This window comes from Schistocerca gregaria, chromosome 6 (genome assembly GCF_023897955.1).
Source record: "Schistocerca gregaria isolate iqSchGreg1 chromosome 6, iqSchGreg1.2, whole genome shotgun sequence".
Lineage (NCBI taxonomy): Eukaryota > Metazoa > Arthropoda > Insecta > Orthoptera > Acrididae > Schistocerca > Schistocerca gregaria.
The window spans coordinates 57,601,388-57,614,458 of record NC_064925.1 but is presented as its reverse complement, the minus strand read 5'-3'; positions in this window follow the sequence as shown (position 1 = coordinate 57,614,458).

Here is a 13,071-nt window from a genome sequence, read left to right as displayed (position 1 = left end):
TAAGTGAATTTTCTGAGATCTTTAATTCCACTAGGTCTCTCTCAGTTTCTTTAAACCAGTTGGGCTTCATTTTTCGGTTACGGAAGAAGTCAAAGATTTGTTTAGTTAATCTGTTAGAATTCATTCTGAGAAGATGACCATAAAAATTTATTCTCCTTTTTCGCATAGAATCTGAAAGTTTTTCAATTTTCGTGTAGAGAGTTTCATTTTTTATGTATATAATCTTATTGTCTTGAAATTTTGGCCCAATGATTTTTCGTAAAAATTTTTTCTTTCCTTTACCTCAAGTTTCTCCATTTGTCCTTTGAAATTCATGTTAAGTGTTTCTGCTGCATACAGTGCTTCTGGCTTAATCACTATCTTGTAATGTGTCATTTTGGACCCCCATGAAAGGGATTTTTTGTTAGTTGGAAGGCCAATTCAAGTTTATTTTTTCTGGATTCCATTGCTTTGCTTTCCCCAGCATTCCAACTAATCCATTCTCCAAGATATTTGAATTCTTTTACTAATTCAATCTTCTGTTCTTGAACGTTGAGGTATTTACGTGAGTGTTTGATGTTTGTCAATATCTTAGTTTTTTCAGAGGAGATGTGAAGACCAATTTTAGCTGCTTGTTTCTTTAGTTCAAGGATTTGCTCCCGTGCTTCTTCCATTGTTTCAGCAAACAGGGCCATATCATCTGCAAAAGCAATGCAATTTACTTTAAGGTTTTTCTTTTTGCAACCCAGTCTTACACCACTCTTAATATTTGTGTTCCATTGTTTGACTACTTTCTCAAGGGCACAATTGAACAGCGACAGCAAGAGCCCATCGCCCTGTCGCACTCCCGTTTTTATTTCAAAGGGTTCCGATAGATCGCCCATAAATTTAACTTTCGAAAATGTATTTGTAAGGGTCGCTTTTATAATATTAGTTGTTTTCTTATCCAAACCCATTTCTTCCAGGACTGACAACAGAGATTCTCTATCAATCGAATCATATGTTTTTTTGAAATCAATGAAGGTGATTATGTACGTCTTTGCCCTTGATTTTTGGTATGCCATAATGTTTTTGAGATTTAGTATTTGTTCCGAATATAAAAGAAATAACTCATTTGAAATTTTTGTTTTAAAGTTTACATTAATCACACAAGAAGAGAGTATTTAAGGAATCATGTACTGTTTGCAACAGTAAAATGTGGTAAATTTTGTGATACTATCTATGGGGGCAAGTATTCAGTAAATGATATGTCATACAAAATACAGATAAAGTTTTAGGAAAATAAAGCTATATTTTAATATTGCGACAACACAATATCAAAACAAGAATTTTTCATTTTCTTATAGCATTATGTTTCATGACTGAACTATTCAAAGTTTGTAGTTTGGCAAAGTATCACTGAGAGATACAGACACTGCTACACAACAAAATTGGTATTTTGAATAAGCCAGGTGAATTGTTTGAAGAGTCTAAGCCTGTTTTCACACTGGCAATGTAGTCTATGTGATTCAACTGTGCGGTTTGGTTCCTGAAATGTATGACTGCCGTGTGATAATGCAGACAGCAAACTCACCAGAAGTACTTGCTTCGTTGAGTGTTTACAACTCTAGAAGAACAGTGTACTATTGATAACAAAAAGAGAAAACTTTCAGATTTCTCAACTACTTCTTAGTAAGAAATTAAGTGTTGTTGCATAAGTAGAACTGAAAATGTGTTCATTAGTGTAAACACTAACTATATATACATATCCTGTAAACTGACTCGTTCCACATCATTTCGATAAAAGAATAGTTTAGATGATCTGTGGAAAATGTAACTAACGTCTTCAGATTGTTATACACTAATCACACAAAGGAAAATGTACAGTACAAGCATAAAATATGTAATATATATCTCAAATCCACACAGGAAAGGCGGCTCCTACATTCAGCGCACTTTACTTCCATAATTAGAGTGCATCCAAATTATGGTAATTGCAAGGAACACAAAAATAGAATTAACATAACTCGAGGAAACAATTCGTTGACACATGCTGAGAGCAAGAGTCTAAAAAAATAGTGAAAATTGGAGCAATTTAAAATACAACTCTGCACGCCACAACAATGAGTAACCTCATGTCAGCATTCCTAGCGGGCAGTTCGTGAATTCGGTTGACACATCATAAGCGAATAATCGATCGTACAATGACACCTGCGCGACTGTCCCACAGGGAAGTGGAGTGTCATCTTACGTAGTTGCCTCAGCTGCCACCCTTGAAGCTTGTGAGGAAGAGCATCTGGTGTCTGGAACACATCTGATGTTGCATCTGTGTTGCTGGGGATGCAGGTGTTGTCTGTCTGCTATTGGATAGTGACGTTGGTTGATCAGGTAGTGGAAAGTGATCATTGAAAAATTCCTCCAGCACACATGCTGCTTTAACTCTGACAGAAACAGTGTTTCTCTTGCTATTAACCAAATTGTCCATCATCGTATCATGTCATGCTACTACACGGCATGATTCGGTATATGGTGGCGTGGTCAGAGGCTTGACATGGATGCAACTTTACAACACCCTATGGATGAGTGTTTGCTGTGTGCTACGTCATTGATGCTGGTTACTGTCACATGTGCGAGATCTGTACTCTCAAAATGTTCTATGAGCTGCGGTAATTATCATATGTCCTCCATCGAGGCACCCAGTTTGACAAATTCAGCTGCGTCTGTAGCAGTTTCCCGTAGACCTGTTCAACAGGAGACGCATCGAGGTCTGGTGCAGAGTTTGAGCAGAACTAATGGTAGGGCCGTTGTCCATTTCGATCATGACACACGAGGCTGGCTTTTAGGGACCAGTGCCACCGCTCGACCATGCCATTGCTGGTTGGATGATAACTCATTGATATGTGATGTGACACACTTGAAAACTTACTCAATTGTGCAAACAAATCAGACTCGAATTGACGTCCTCTGTAAGTTGTTATATCCCGTGGACATCCAAAGCAAGTGACCCCATTGGGCTTAAGTGCGACAACTAGCATTTCTGCAGAGATTATGAATAGCTGCCAGCGTTGACTTTCAGCAATGATTGACAAATATCATTGACCTTCTGATGATGGTAGTAGTCTTGGGATATTAGTGTGTACATGGGCGAACCTCTTTGTTGTCTGGGAATTTGCCTACTGGCGCAAGAACATGACATGAAACATTGCTGTGTTGATAATTCGCGCACACGTGAGACCAATGATGGCAGTCCTTTTGTATACCATGCAGGTGAGGAATATTCAAAATGGCTTCAACATTCTCCAGCAGTGGGTGTGTTTCCACTGACAAAATAAGATGCGCCAAAAACTTTCTCTGGTTTTCCAAACACGCATTAGAGACATTCAAAACAATGGGGCAGGCGGAGGCAAATGCAAAGGTGATGACCAGAGCCCTTAAGACGGGCGGATGATGCCCTCAGTTGACATAGTGTCAAACTCTGACTTAGTGACTGGTTGCCGATCAGGAGATAGTTGTCTCGGCCTTCATGAAATCAGAGGGCCTGCCATCTTATTAATGTAGTGCACGGTATCGCGCCATACCTGTTGAGGTGGTCTTGTGAGAGCAGGGAACTGATTTGAGTTGCTTGGCGTACCAGTTTCCTGTATTCAAGGTCACCTTGGTGTCAAATGCAGCACTGTGTCACTGAAACCCAATGGCAACAATCTGGTGATGATGTCCATTAGCCAATCATAGGCGAGACTGGGAATCAGGCACAAGAAGTCTGTGCTAATGACAGGCTCCATCACATCTGCAATTATGAAGTTCTACACCAAAGCACACTTCAATCCCAGTTCCAAGTGCTGCATGCCGTACGTTGCAGTTGCAGTAGCAGTAGCAGACCTGTTAGTGGCCGACAGTCAGTACACAGTGGCTGGACAGTACTTGTGTAGCTTGTCCCATGGCAGAATGCTGAGACCATATCCTGTATCTCTCAAAACCTCCCTGTTCTGGCTGTCGAGCAGTTCACTCATCTGTTTACTGAGGGCACTGACATGCTCAAGAGGCTGTCATTCTTCTATTTGTTCAGTGCCTCAGCCGTATTCAATAGACTTGTAGTCGGGTCTGCTACATGCTGTTGCCAGGTCAGAGCACGAGGTAGGCACAATTGCATCTAAATTACAATTGGCCACGTTGGCTACAGCATCGAGTGGCACATCTGTTTGCGACGTGACGATGTGTTTCCCTTGGGCCAGCAATCCACTGCTCCACAAGGAACAAAGTAATGTGTCTGGAATGGTGCATGCGCCAACTTTACTCCTCAAGTGACAGAGATATTGTGGTGATATCTTGTCTCCAATATCCTCTTGTGTTGATACTTCTTGCACTCTCTTCTTGCAATGATACTGTATAAATTCTGTCTTTCATTTCAGATATTCTTCTGTGTTGGGTGGTGAAGTTATAATATCTTACACTATGGCATCATATCGGTGATCCATTGACTAACTGCTAAAGCGAACTTGCAATTGGACATCATACCAGCACAAAGGAAACTTGCCTCAACCTGCATGAACCGTAACGCTGGGGCCAGAACAGGAGTTAGCCATACCACCAGTTTTGAGATTGTGGGTGCATCTGTTTTGGGCTTGTTTCTGTTATTGAATGGGATTTTCTTGAGCCACAAATCACACTGGGGTCACCATTGTCACATGTGCTTGAGGCTTGCAGCTTAATCTCATGTTCGTATTGTGGAATAATTGCTTTCAGGCAGCCACCACATTCAATGCACTTTATTTCCATAATTATAGTGCTTCCAAATCACAAGAAACATGAAAATAGAATTAACATAACTGGAGGAAGCTGTTCTTTAACATTCGCTAAGAGCAAGTGTCTCAGAAAGTAGTCAACAAAGCAATAATTTAAAATATAACACTAGGAAACCACAGAACATCCATGTGCCACAGCAGGGAATAACCACGTCAGCAATCAGAGCGCCCAGTGCGCGAACTCAGTTGACACATTGTAAGTGATCACCTTATTGTCAAATGAAGGCTATGCGACCGCCTGTCTCGGCAGTCAAATAGGAACAAAGTTGTACCACTGAATCACCCATAAATATTGTCAAAATAGGTTGTGACCACATATGCAGTTGGTTATCCAGCTAAATCAAGAGTACAGGAGATATTAAGGGAGTTACATGTGAAGAATGTGAATCAGACCCAGAGAGAAATTTTCAGTTAAGAGCCTAATATTAGGTTTTACAGTTTAGTTGTGGTCACCAAAGAGGGTGTCTTGTATGCTCAAAGACAACTGCGATCACGATACATGGTAACTAGCATTTGCTGTCTCATATTTAAACAGGAATGAGTTGTTCTCACCAGGATTTAGAAGTCACATTTTTACATCTCTCATGAATAATGGAAAATCCTCAACTCTAGTGAAAACATGTTCTGGCATATACACGCCAAAGAAACTGGTACGTATTCAAATACAGAGATATAAGCAGACGGAATGCGGCACTGTGACGACAATGCCTGTATAAGACAAGTGTCTGGTGCAGTTCTTAGATGGGTTACTGCTGCTACAATCGCAGGTTATGAAGATTTAAGTGAGTTTGAATGTGGTGTTATGGACAGTGTACGAGCGATGGGACAAAGCACCTCCGAGGTAGCAATGAAGTTGGTATTTTCCTGTACAACCATTTCACGAGTGTTCCGTGAATATCAGGAATCTGTAAAACATCAAATCTCTGACACTGCTGCGGCCAGAAAAAGATCCTGAAAGAATGGGACCAGTGAGGACTGAAGAGAATCATTCAACATGACAGGAGTGCAACCCTTCTGCAAATTACTGCAGATTTCAGTGCTGGGCCAGCAAGTGTCAGCATGCAAACCATCCAATGGAACATCATCAATATGGGCTTTCGGAGCTGAAGGCCCACTCGTGAACCCTTGATTACTGCACGACACAAAGCTCTATGCCTCGCTTCAGCACTGACAAGCTGTTGATGACTGGAAACACGTTACCTAGTCGGACGAGTCTTGTTTCTTCACACCCTCATGATTCATGCACCCTGTATGTCAGCAGGGGAGTTTGTGCTGTTGGAGGCTCTATAATGGTGTGGGACTTGTGCAATTGGAGTGATACGTAACACCTGATACGTCTATATACGATGCTGACAGGTGACACGTACGTAAGCAAACATGTGCATCCATTCATGTCCAGCCTTTGCAGCATTTTTTTCCTTTCTGTGCTGCATGCCTATCCTCTTGCAATTGTTTTTCCCCTCCCTTGGGGAACATATCTGGGGTATTATTGCGAATATTCTGAATTCTGTCGCTAACATCCGAACAGTCTCACCTTTGTTTTTCACTCCCTTTTCCTTTCTTTGTTTCCTTTCTCCTCTCACTCCTTCGCTTCAGCGTTTGAAGAGCCTCTTTTTTTTCTTCCTCCTTCCTGTGTGCTCCTGAAGGCTGGCCCACATGTCTGACACATAACAGGTGACTGGGTAATGTGTAATTCCCAGCCCGAAGTAGACAGGTAGGGTTTGCATGTACCCCCTGGTACAGGCCAGGCCTAGGGAGGGGTGATTGCCTGAGCTGTAACCTTCCCAAACTGCTGATTGGTCCCTCTGTCAGGTGTGACCTGAGGTGTGAACACTCACTCAAGGCAGATGCGCCCCCTTGTGAAGGGGGGCCCCCAGTTGGAAGGAGCGCACCATCAGAGACGCTGGCAATCATGGGGGATTTCCTCGCGATGAGTCAATCACCTTCCCACTCAACATAAACATAATGAGGCTAATGATTCAAAGACCCTTCCTGCTATGCCACAGTTCAGTGTGGTCTCACTTCCTGAAGACGGTCAGTCCTTTGCCACGGTAAATCCACATATTATTCAGAAAGGTGTAGATGCATTTGCTGGCCCTGTGAAATCCTACTCAGAATGGCACTTTGCTTTTGGAGACAACTTCTAATTCTCGAGCCCAACAGTTGCTTGCTGACTCGCTTATCCACGGTTACCCTGTTCATGTTGAGGCCCATAGAACTTTGAATTCTTGCCATGGTGTAATTTACACCAAGCTGCTCGACAGTCTAACCGAGGCTGAAATTCAATCTTACCTCTGATCAGGGTGTCATTGCTGTCCATTGTGTAATGAAAAAGGTGGATTCCTCCTTCATGCCCCCCTGCACTCTCTTTCTCAAATGGGATCTGCACAGTGCAGAGGATTGAAAAACGACAGAGTATTCAAAACATTCTGTGAGTGGTATACAATTAATATTTATTGCTTGATAGAATGGTGCTTCCGTCCAAGCTCAAAGCAAGCTATGAAATTCTCACCAACCAGCTGTACATTCTGAACGTGATGCGCTGCTACCTGTGTCATCATTTCAACCACACTAGAACGTCTTGTCGATACCCGGTCAAATGTGTCACTTGTGGTAGGAATGCGCACGAGGGCGACTGTCCACCTCCTTATCCCCGCTGTATCAACTGCAATGGTAGCCATGCCGCCGCCTCTCGGGATTGTCCAGTGTATCTTAATGAGTGGGCTTTTCAACAGATGTGGGTAAAGGAAAAGGTGCCTTATCCAGTCGCTCGCAAGTTACTGGCTAGTCGCAAACTCTGCATTCTCCTGTCTGGTACCTATAGTTCTGTTCTTTTTACCCCTCCCTCCATGAAGGACATGGCCACACAGGCATGCGACCTCCAATTCAGTTCTGAGGTTGTGAAATTGCGAGTGTCAAGGTAGCATTGCCATCTCCCCGTCCACCTATGCAACAAGCCATCAAACTCTCGCCTCAAGGGGCGAAGCCACCAGCTACACAACTGGTAGGCCGGAAAGGAGAGGAGGAGTACTCCCGTGAAGACTTCCTCCATCCCTCCAATCAAACAACACCTGAGTCTTCATCTAACCGGAAAGGCTCCAAGAAGGCCACCAAAGGCAAATGGTCTCCTCCTTCGCCACCTCAGAGATCCTCTTTGATGGTGTTGCCACGTGATACCTTAGCCCGGCCAGGCTCCATGTCGCCAGTGCACACCAACAATCATTTTTCAGTGTTGGACCTCACAGACTGACCGTACAAGCGAGCTGGTGCCTCTGTGAACCCTATGGAGCAGGATACTCCTGCTTCTGTGACCTGTAGTAGCGCGTCTTCCCCAGCTGTCACTCGGCAGCCGCTGAGGTGTCACCCTTACATCTCTTCCTCATAATGAGTCTCCTCCAGTGGAACGTTTGCAGCCTTTGGACCCACAAATAGGATTTAATGCGCATCATCCCCTCTGGGGTTCTCCTAGGACCTGTCAGAGAGGTGCCCTCTTGGCTGACCTTAACCAACTTAATCTCTTCTGCCTTAACACTGGAGCACCCACTTTCCTTTCCGACTCCTCGCACACCTATTCCCATTTGAACCTCTCCTTGTGCACTGCCCAGCTTGCTCCTCGTCTTGAGTGGTCCGTTCTTTCTGACACCTACTCAAGGGACCATTTCCCATGTGCCCTGCGTTTGCTGACTCCTACCCCATATACGTGCATGCCTAAATGGCAGCTTCCTAAGGCTGACTGGCAGCTTTACTCCTCTCTGGCGACATTTGAAGAACAAGATTTCCCCAGTTGTGATGACCAGGTCGATTATCTCACAAACGTTATCCTTACTGCTGCCGAATGTTCCATGCCTTGCACTTCCTCTCTACCATGTTGTGTCCCAGTCGCTTGGTGGACTGAGGCATGCCATGATGCAATTTGTGCATGGAAACATGCTATCCGTGTTTTTAACCACCACCCTATGCTGGCAAACTGCATTAATTATAAACAGGTGTGTGCAATGTGTCGTGTTCTTTGGGATAGCAGAAGAACAAGCTGGATTTCATTCACTAGTTCTTTTAACAGTTCCACACCTTCCTCTGTCATGTGGGTCAACCTCTTACGGCTCTCCAGAGCCAAGGTCCACTACCCAATTTCCGGCCAGACAGTAGATGATATCATCGTGGACCCTGTTGCTATCTCCAACACTTTGGGCCACCATTTTGTGGAAGTTTTGAGCTTTCCCCTCTATCACCCTATTCCCTCCCTCAGAAACAAGTGGAGGAAGCTCAGACAAAACTCTTCTCTTCTCCGAATTGTGCGTGCTACTATGCCACCTTTACTGTGAGGGAGCTAGGTCATGCTCTCAGTTGATCCCAATTTTCCTCCACCCCAGCACCAGACGCCATCCACATTCAGATGTTGCAGCACCTTTCTCTTGCAGGCAAGAACTTTCTGCTTAACACGCACAATTGCTACTGGACAGAGGGCACATTTCCTGGACACAGGCGTGAAGCCACCGTCATACCCATACCTAAGCCCTGTAAGGACAAAAACCTTCCTTCTAGCTACTGCCCCATCTCTCTTCCAAGCTGTGTTTGCAAGGTAATAGAACATATGATTCATGCCTAACTGGTGTAGTGGCTTGAGTCTTGCCATTTTCTAATGAATGCACAGTGTGGATTTCGAGCACGGTGTTCTGCAGTGGACCATCTCGTACCGTGTCCACCCATGTCATGAATGGTTTCCTGTGGAAATCCCAGATTGTGCCTTTGTTTTTCGATTTGGAGAAGGCCTACAACACCTGCTGGAGAACTGGTATCCTCTCTTTACATGTGGGGCTTCTGTGGCCACCTGCCCTGCTTTCTTCAGGCATTTTTACAAGACCTAGTTTTCAATGTGTGTTTGGGTTCTGCCTTGTCAGATACCTTTATCCAGGAGAACAGTGTGCCTCAGGGTTCCGTCCTGAGCATTGTCCTCTTTGCTATCGCCATTAACCCTCTAATGGCCTGTCTCCCTCTGGGCATCTCTGACTCTCTTTTTGTTTACTAATTTTGCCATCTATTGCAGTTCTCCACCGACCTCTCTCACTGAGTGGCATCTTCAGCACTGTCTTGAGTGTCTTCACTCCTGGAGCATCAACAATGGCTTTCACTTTCTCACAGACAAAACCGTCTGTATGAATTTCTGGCAGCACAAATGGTTTCTCCCATCATCTTGGGCCTCTTGCCCTTCCATTCGTTGAAACTACGAAATTCCTGGGGCTCATGCTTGATAGGAAACTCTGGTGGTCTTCCCTTGTATCTTACCTGGCAGCCTACTGTACAAGGTCCCTCAGTGTCTTCGTGTCCTCAATGGTACTTCCTGGGGTGCCGATCGAACCACCCTCCTCTGTTTGTACCAGTCCCTTGTTCGTTCAAAACTCAACTATGGGTGATTTGTTTATGCATCTGCATACCCATCCCTCTTATGCCGTCTCAACACTATCCGCCATCGTGGCATCCATTTGGCCACAGGTGCCTTTTACACTAGCCTGGTTGAGAGTCTGTACGCTAAAGCCGCTGAACTACCACTGTCCTACTGCCATGACTTTCTCCTCAGCAGGTAGGCATGCCGTTTGTCTGCCATGCATGGGTACCCCTCCGATGCCTCCTTCTTTGATGATTCCTTTGATCATCAGTATGGGGCTCATCCCTCTTCTGTTACCTCGTGGAGTCTGCTTTCAGCACTAGCTACATTGGCTTCACCTCACCGTACCTGCAGCTTTATTGGTGTGTGTGAACCCATGACCACCTTGGCTTTGTGAAGCAGCCCATGTTAACCTTGACCCTCATTTGCTTCCTGAGGACACTACTCCATCTTCGGTCTATCACTTTCAGTTTCACGACCTTCGCATGGAACTTCGCGATAGTACCTTTGTATACACTGATGGCTCTCGGACTGACTATGGGATCAGGTGCGCCTTCCTTGTTGGCACCCTTGTCTTTTGATATCGGCTTCTGGCACACTCCTCAGTATTTACAGCCGAGCTCTTCACCCTGTATCAGGCCACGGAGTACATCTGGTGACACAGCCTTTTCAATTGTGTCCTCTGCTCAGATTAACTCAGTGCCCGTCCAAGTCTGTGCGCTGTACACTGCCCATCCTTTAGTGCAGTAGGCCCAGGAAAACTGTCAACTGCTCACTCTTGGTGGAGGCAGTGTGATGTTTCTGTGGATTCCTGGTCATGTCGGTCTGCCAGGAAACGAGGCTACTGACGTTGGTACCTCAACCTGCGAGCACCTGTATTCCCTCCAATGATCTCTGTGTTGCCGTCTGTCGGGAGGTGTTCTCCGTTTGGCATCACCGTGGTCCTCCCTTCATGGGAATAAGCTTCGGCTGCCGGGAGGAGATTATTTTAAGTCGGCTGCATATTGGGCACTGCCCTTTCAGCCATCGCCATTTGCTACCCCACCACTGTGTACACATTGCACTCTAATTTTAACTGTCCACCACTTCCTGATGGATGCCTTTTTTTTTTTTTTTAACCATTTACATTCCAGCGTGGGTTTGCAGTCTGACTTACCAGCTATTGTAGTGAATGATGCACGGGTTGTCGACTGCAATTTACTTTTTATCTGCCGACGCAGTATGGCGAAGACCAATTAATTTTTTACTTTTGGACCTCAGTTTCTGTGTGGTGTCTCTTTTAGCCCTTTCTCCACTTGCCTATTTTTAGCTATCTTCTCTTCTGTCAATTGGGATTGATGTATAGTCATTTAACTCCTCTCTTTGTTTGTGTTCTGTAGTTCTGACTTGAGCACGTATGATCCCATTTGTTTTTTGTTCCCTAAAGGAAAACAAAACAAAACATTCATGTCTGTTGTGCATTACGATGGACGTGGGATTCCAGCAGGACTGCTACATGCCACATGTCCAGAATTGCTACAGAGTGGCTCCAGGAACACTCTTCTGAGTTTAAACGCTTCCAGTAGTCATCAGACTCCCCAGACATGAACATTACTGAGCATATGTGGGAAGCCTTGCAATGTGCTGTTCAGAAGAGATCTCCACTCCTTCATACTCGATTTATGGACAGCTCTGCAGGATTCATGGGTTAGTTCCCTCCAGCACTACTTCAGACATTAGTCAAGTCCAAGAATATGTCGTTTTGCGGCAGTTTTGCATGCTCACGGGGGTCCTACACTATATTAGGCAGGTGTACCAGTTTCTTTGGTTCTTCAGTGAAAGTAAACTACATTAAATTTTCTACAAGTAAGATGCTATTCTTTCTTTGTCAAGGATTAATAGTTTGCACAGTGCAGAGGATTGAAAAACGACAGAGTATTCAAAACATTCTGTGAGTCGTATACAATTAATTTTTATTGCTAAAGAAAGTGGGTTAAGACCAAATATTAAATTTGTGCAGCACATCTAAATACAGAAGAGACTTATTAACTGATGAGGCTTCTAGGGATATGATGTGGTGCAAAGTGAGAGTGGGGCAGGGGTGAAGTGTATGGGAAGGCAATTTGTCAGAATGTGGTTGAGCACATTCCTCCTTTGTGTCTCCATGCACCTAGTTCCTGTCCCTACTTCTTCAGCATTTCCTGTGCAGTTCCCTTATTCGAGTACACAAAAGAACTTGACTGTGGTCATGTTTATATAGTGGTGTTACTTTCATTTTATCAGATGACTCAGTGGTAAAGCCCAGACTACAAATCCAAAGGTTTTGGATTAGAACCTCAGCCTATTCTAGGGTTCTTATCTGTTACTTTATGATTCTTTCACCTCTGGTAATGTTTATTGAGGTGAAAAATGTCACGTTTCACTGTGGTTCAGAATCCACATTAAACTTTGGGCCACTCTGTAACTGGCTGGGTCAGCCAGTTCAAACGTCAGAGTAAGGCAAGGGAACACAATCTCCAACAGAATCAGCCTAGTCAAGCACTGTTCTGGTTGAAACAATCTTCTGATTGATGACTGCCTTTACTTTAAGTGAGTTATTACATAAAATAGGTGACCTCATTGATGGGAAAGGGATATATGGATTGGTAAGTGCAAACCATTTGAGAAAAGATTGGAGACCTGAAGGTTAAAATACAAAGAACGCGTTGTTGTTTATGCATTTTCTAGAAACAGGTACATCAGAGCTGACTCAAAAGATTTGTGAGAGAAGCTCTTTCAGAGGAACAGCTTCTAATAAAAATATGTCCTGTGTTTACATTTGGCTGAACTGTGCATGAGTTGTTTACAGTTAATTTCTTGTTAAACAGAAGGAAAAACCCCAACAATTGCACTGATAGGTTTACAGTGTTCAATTCTACAGTTATGACAAGATAATTTTGGTTCATGCAC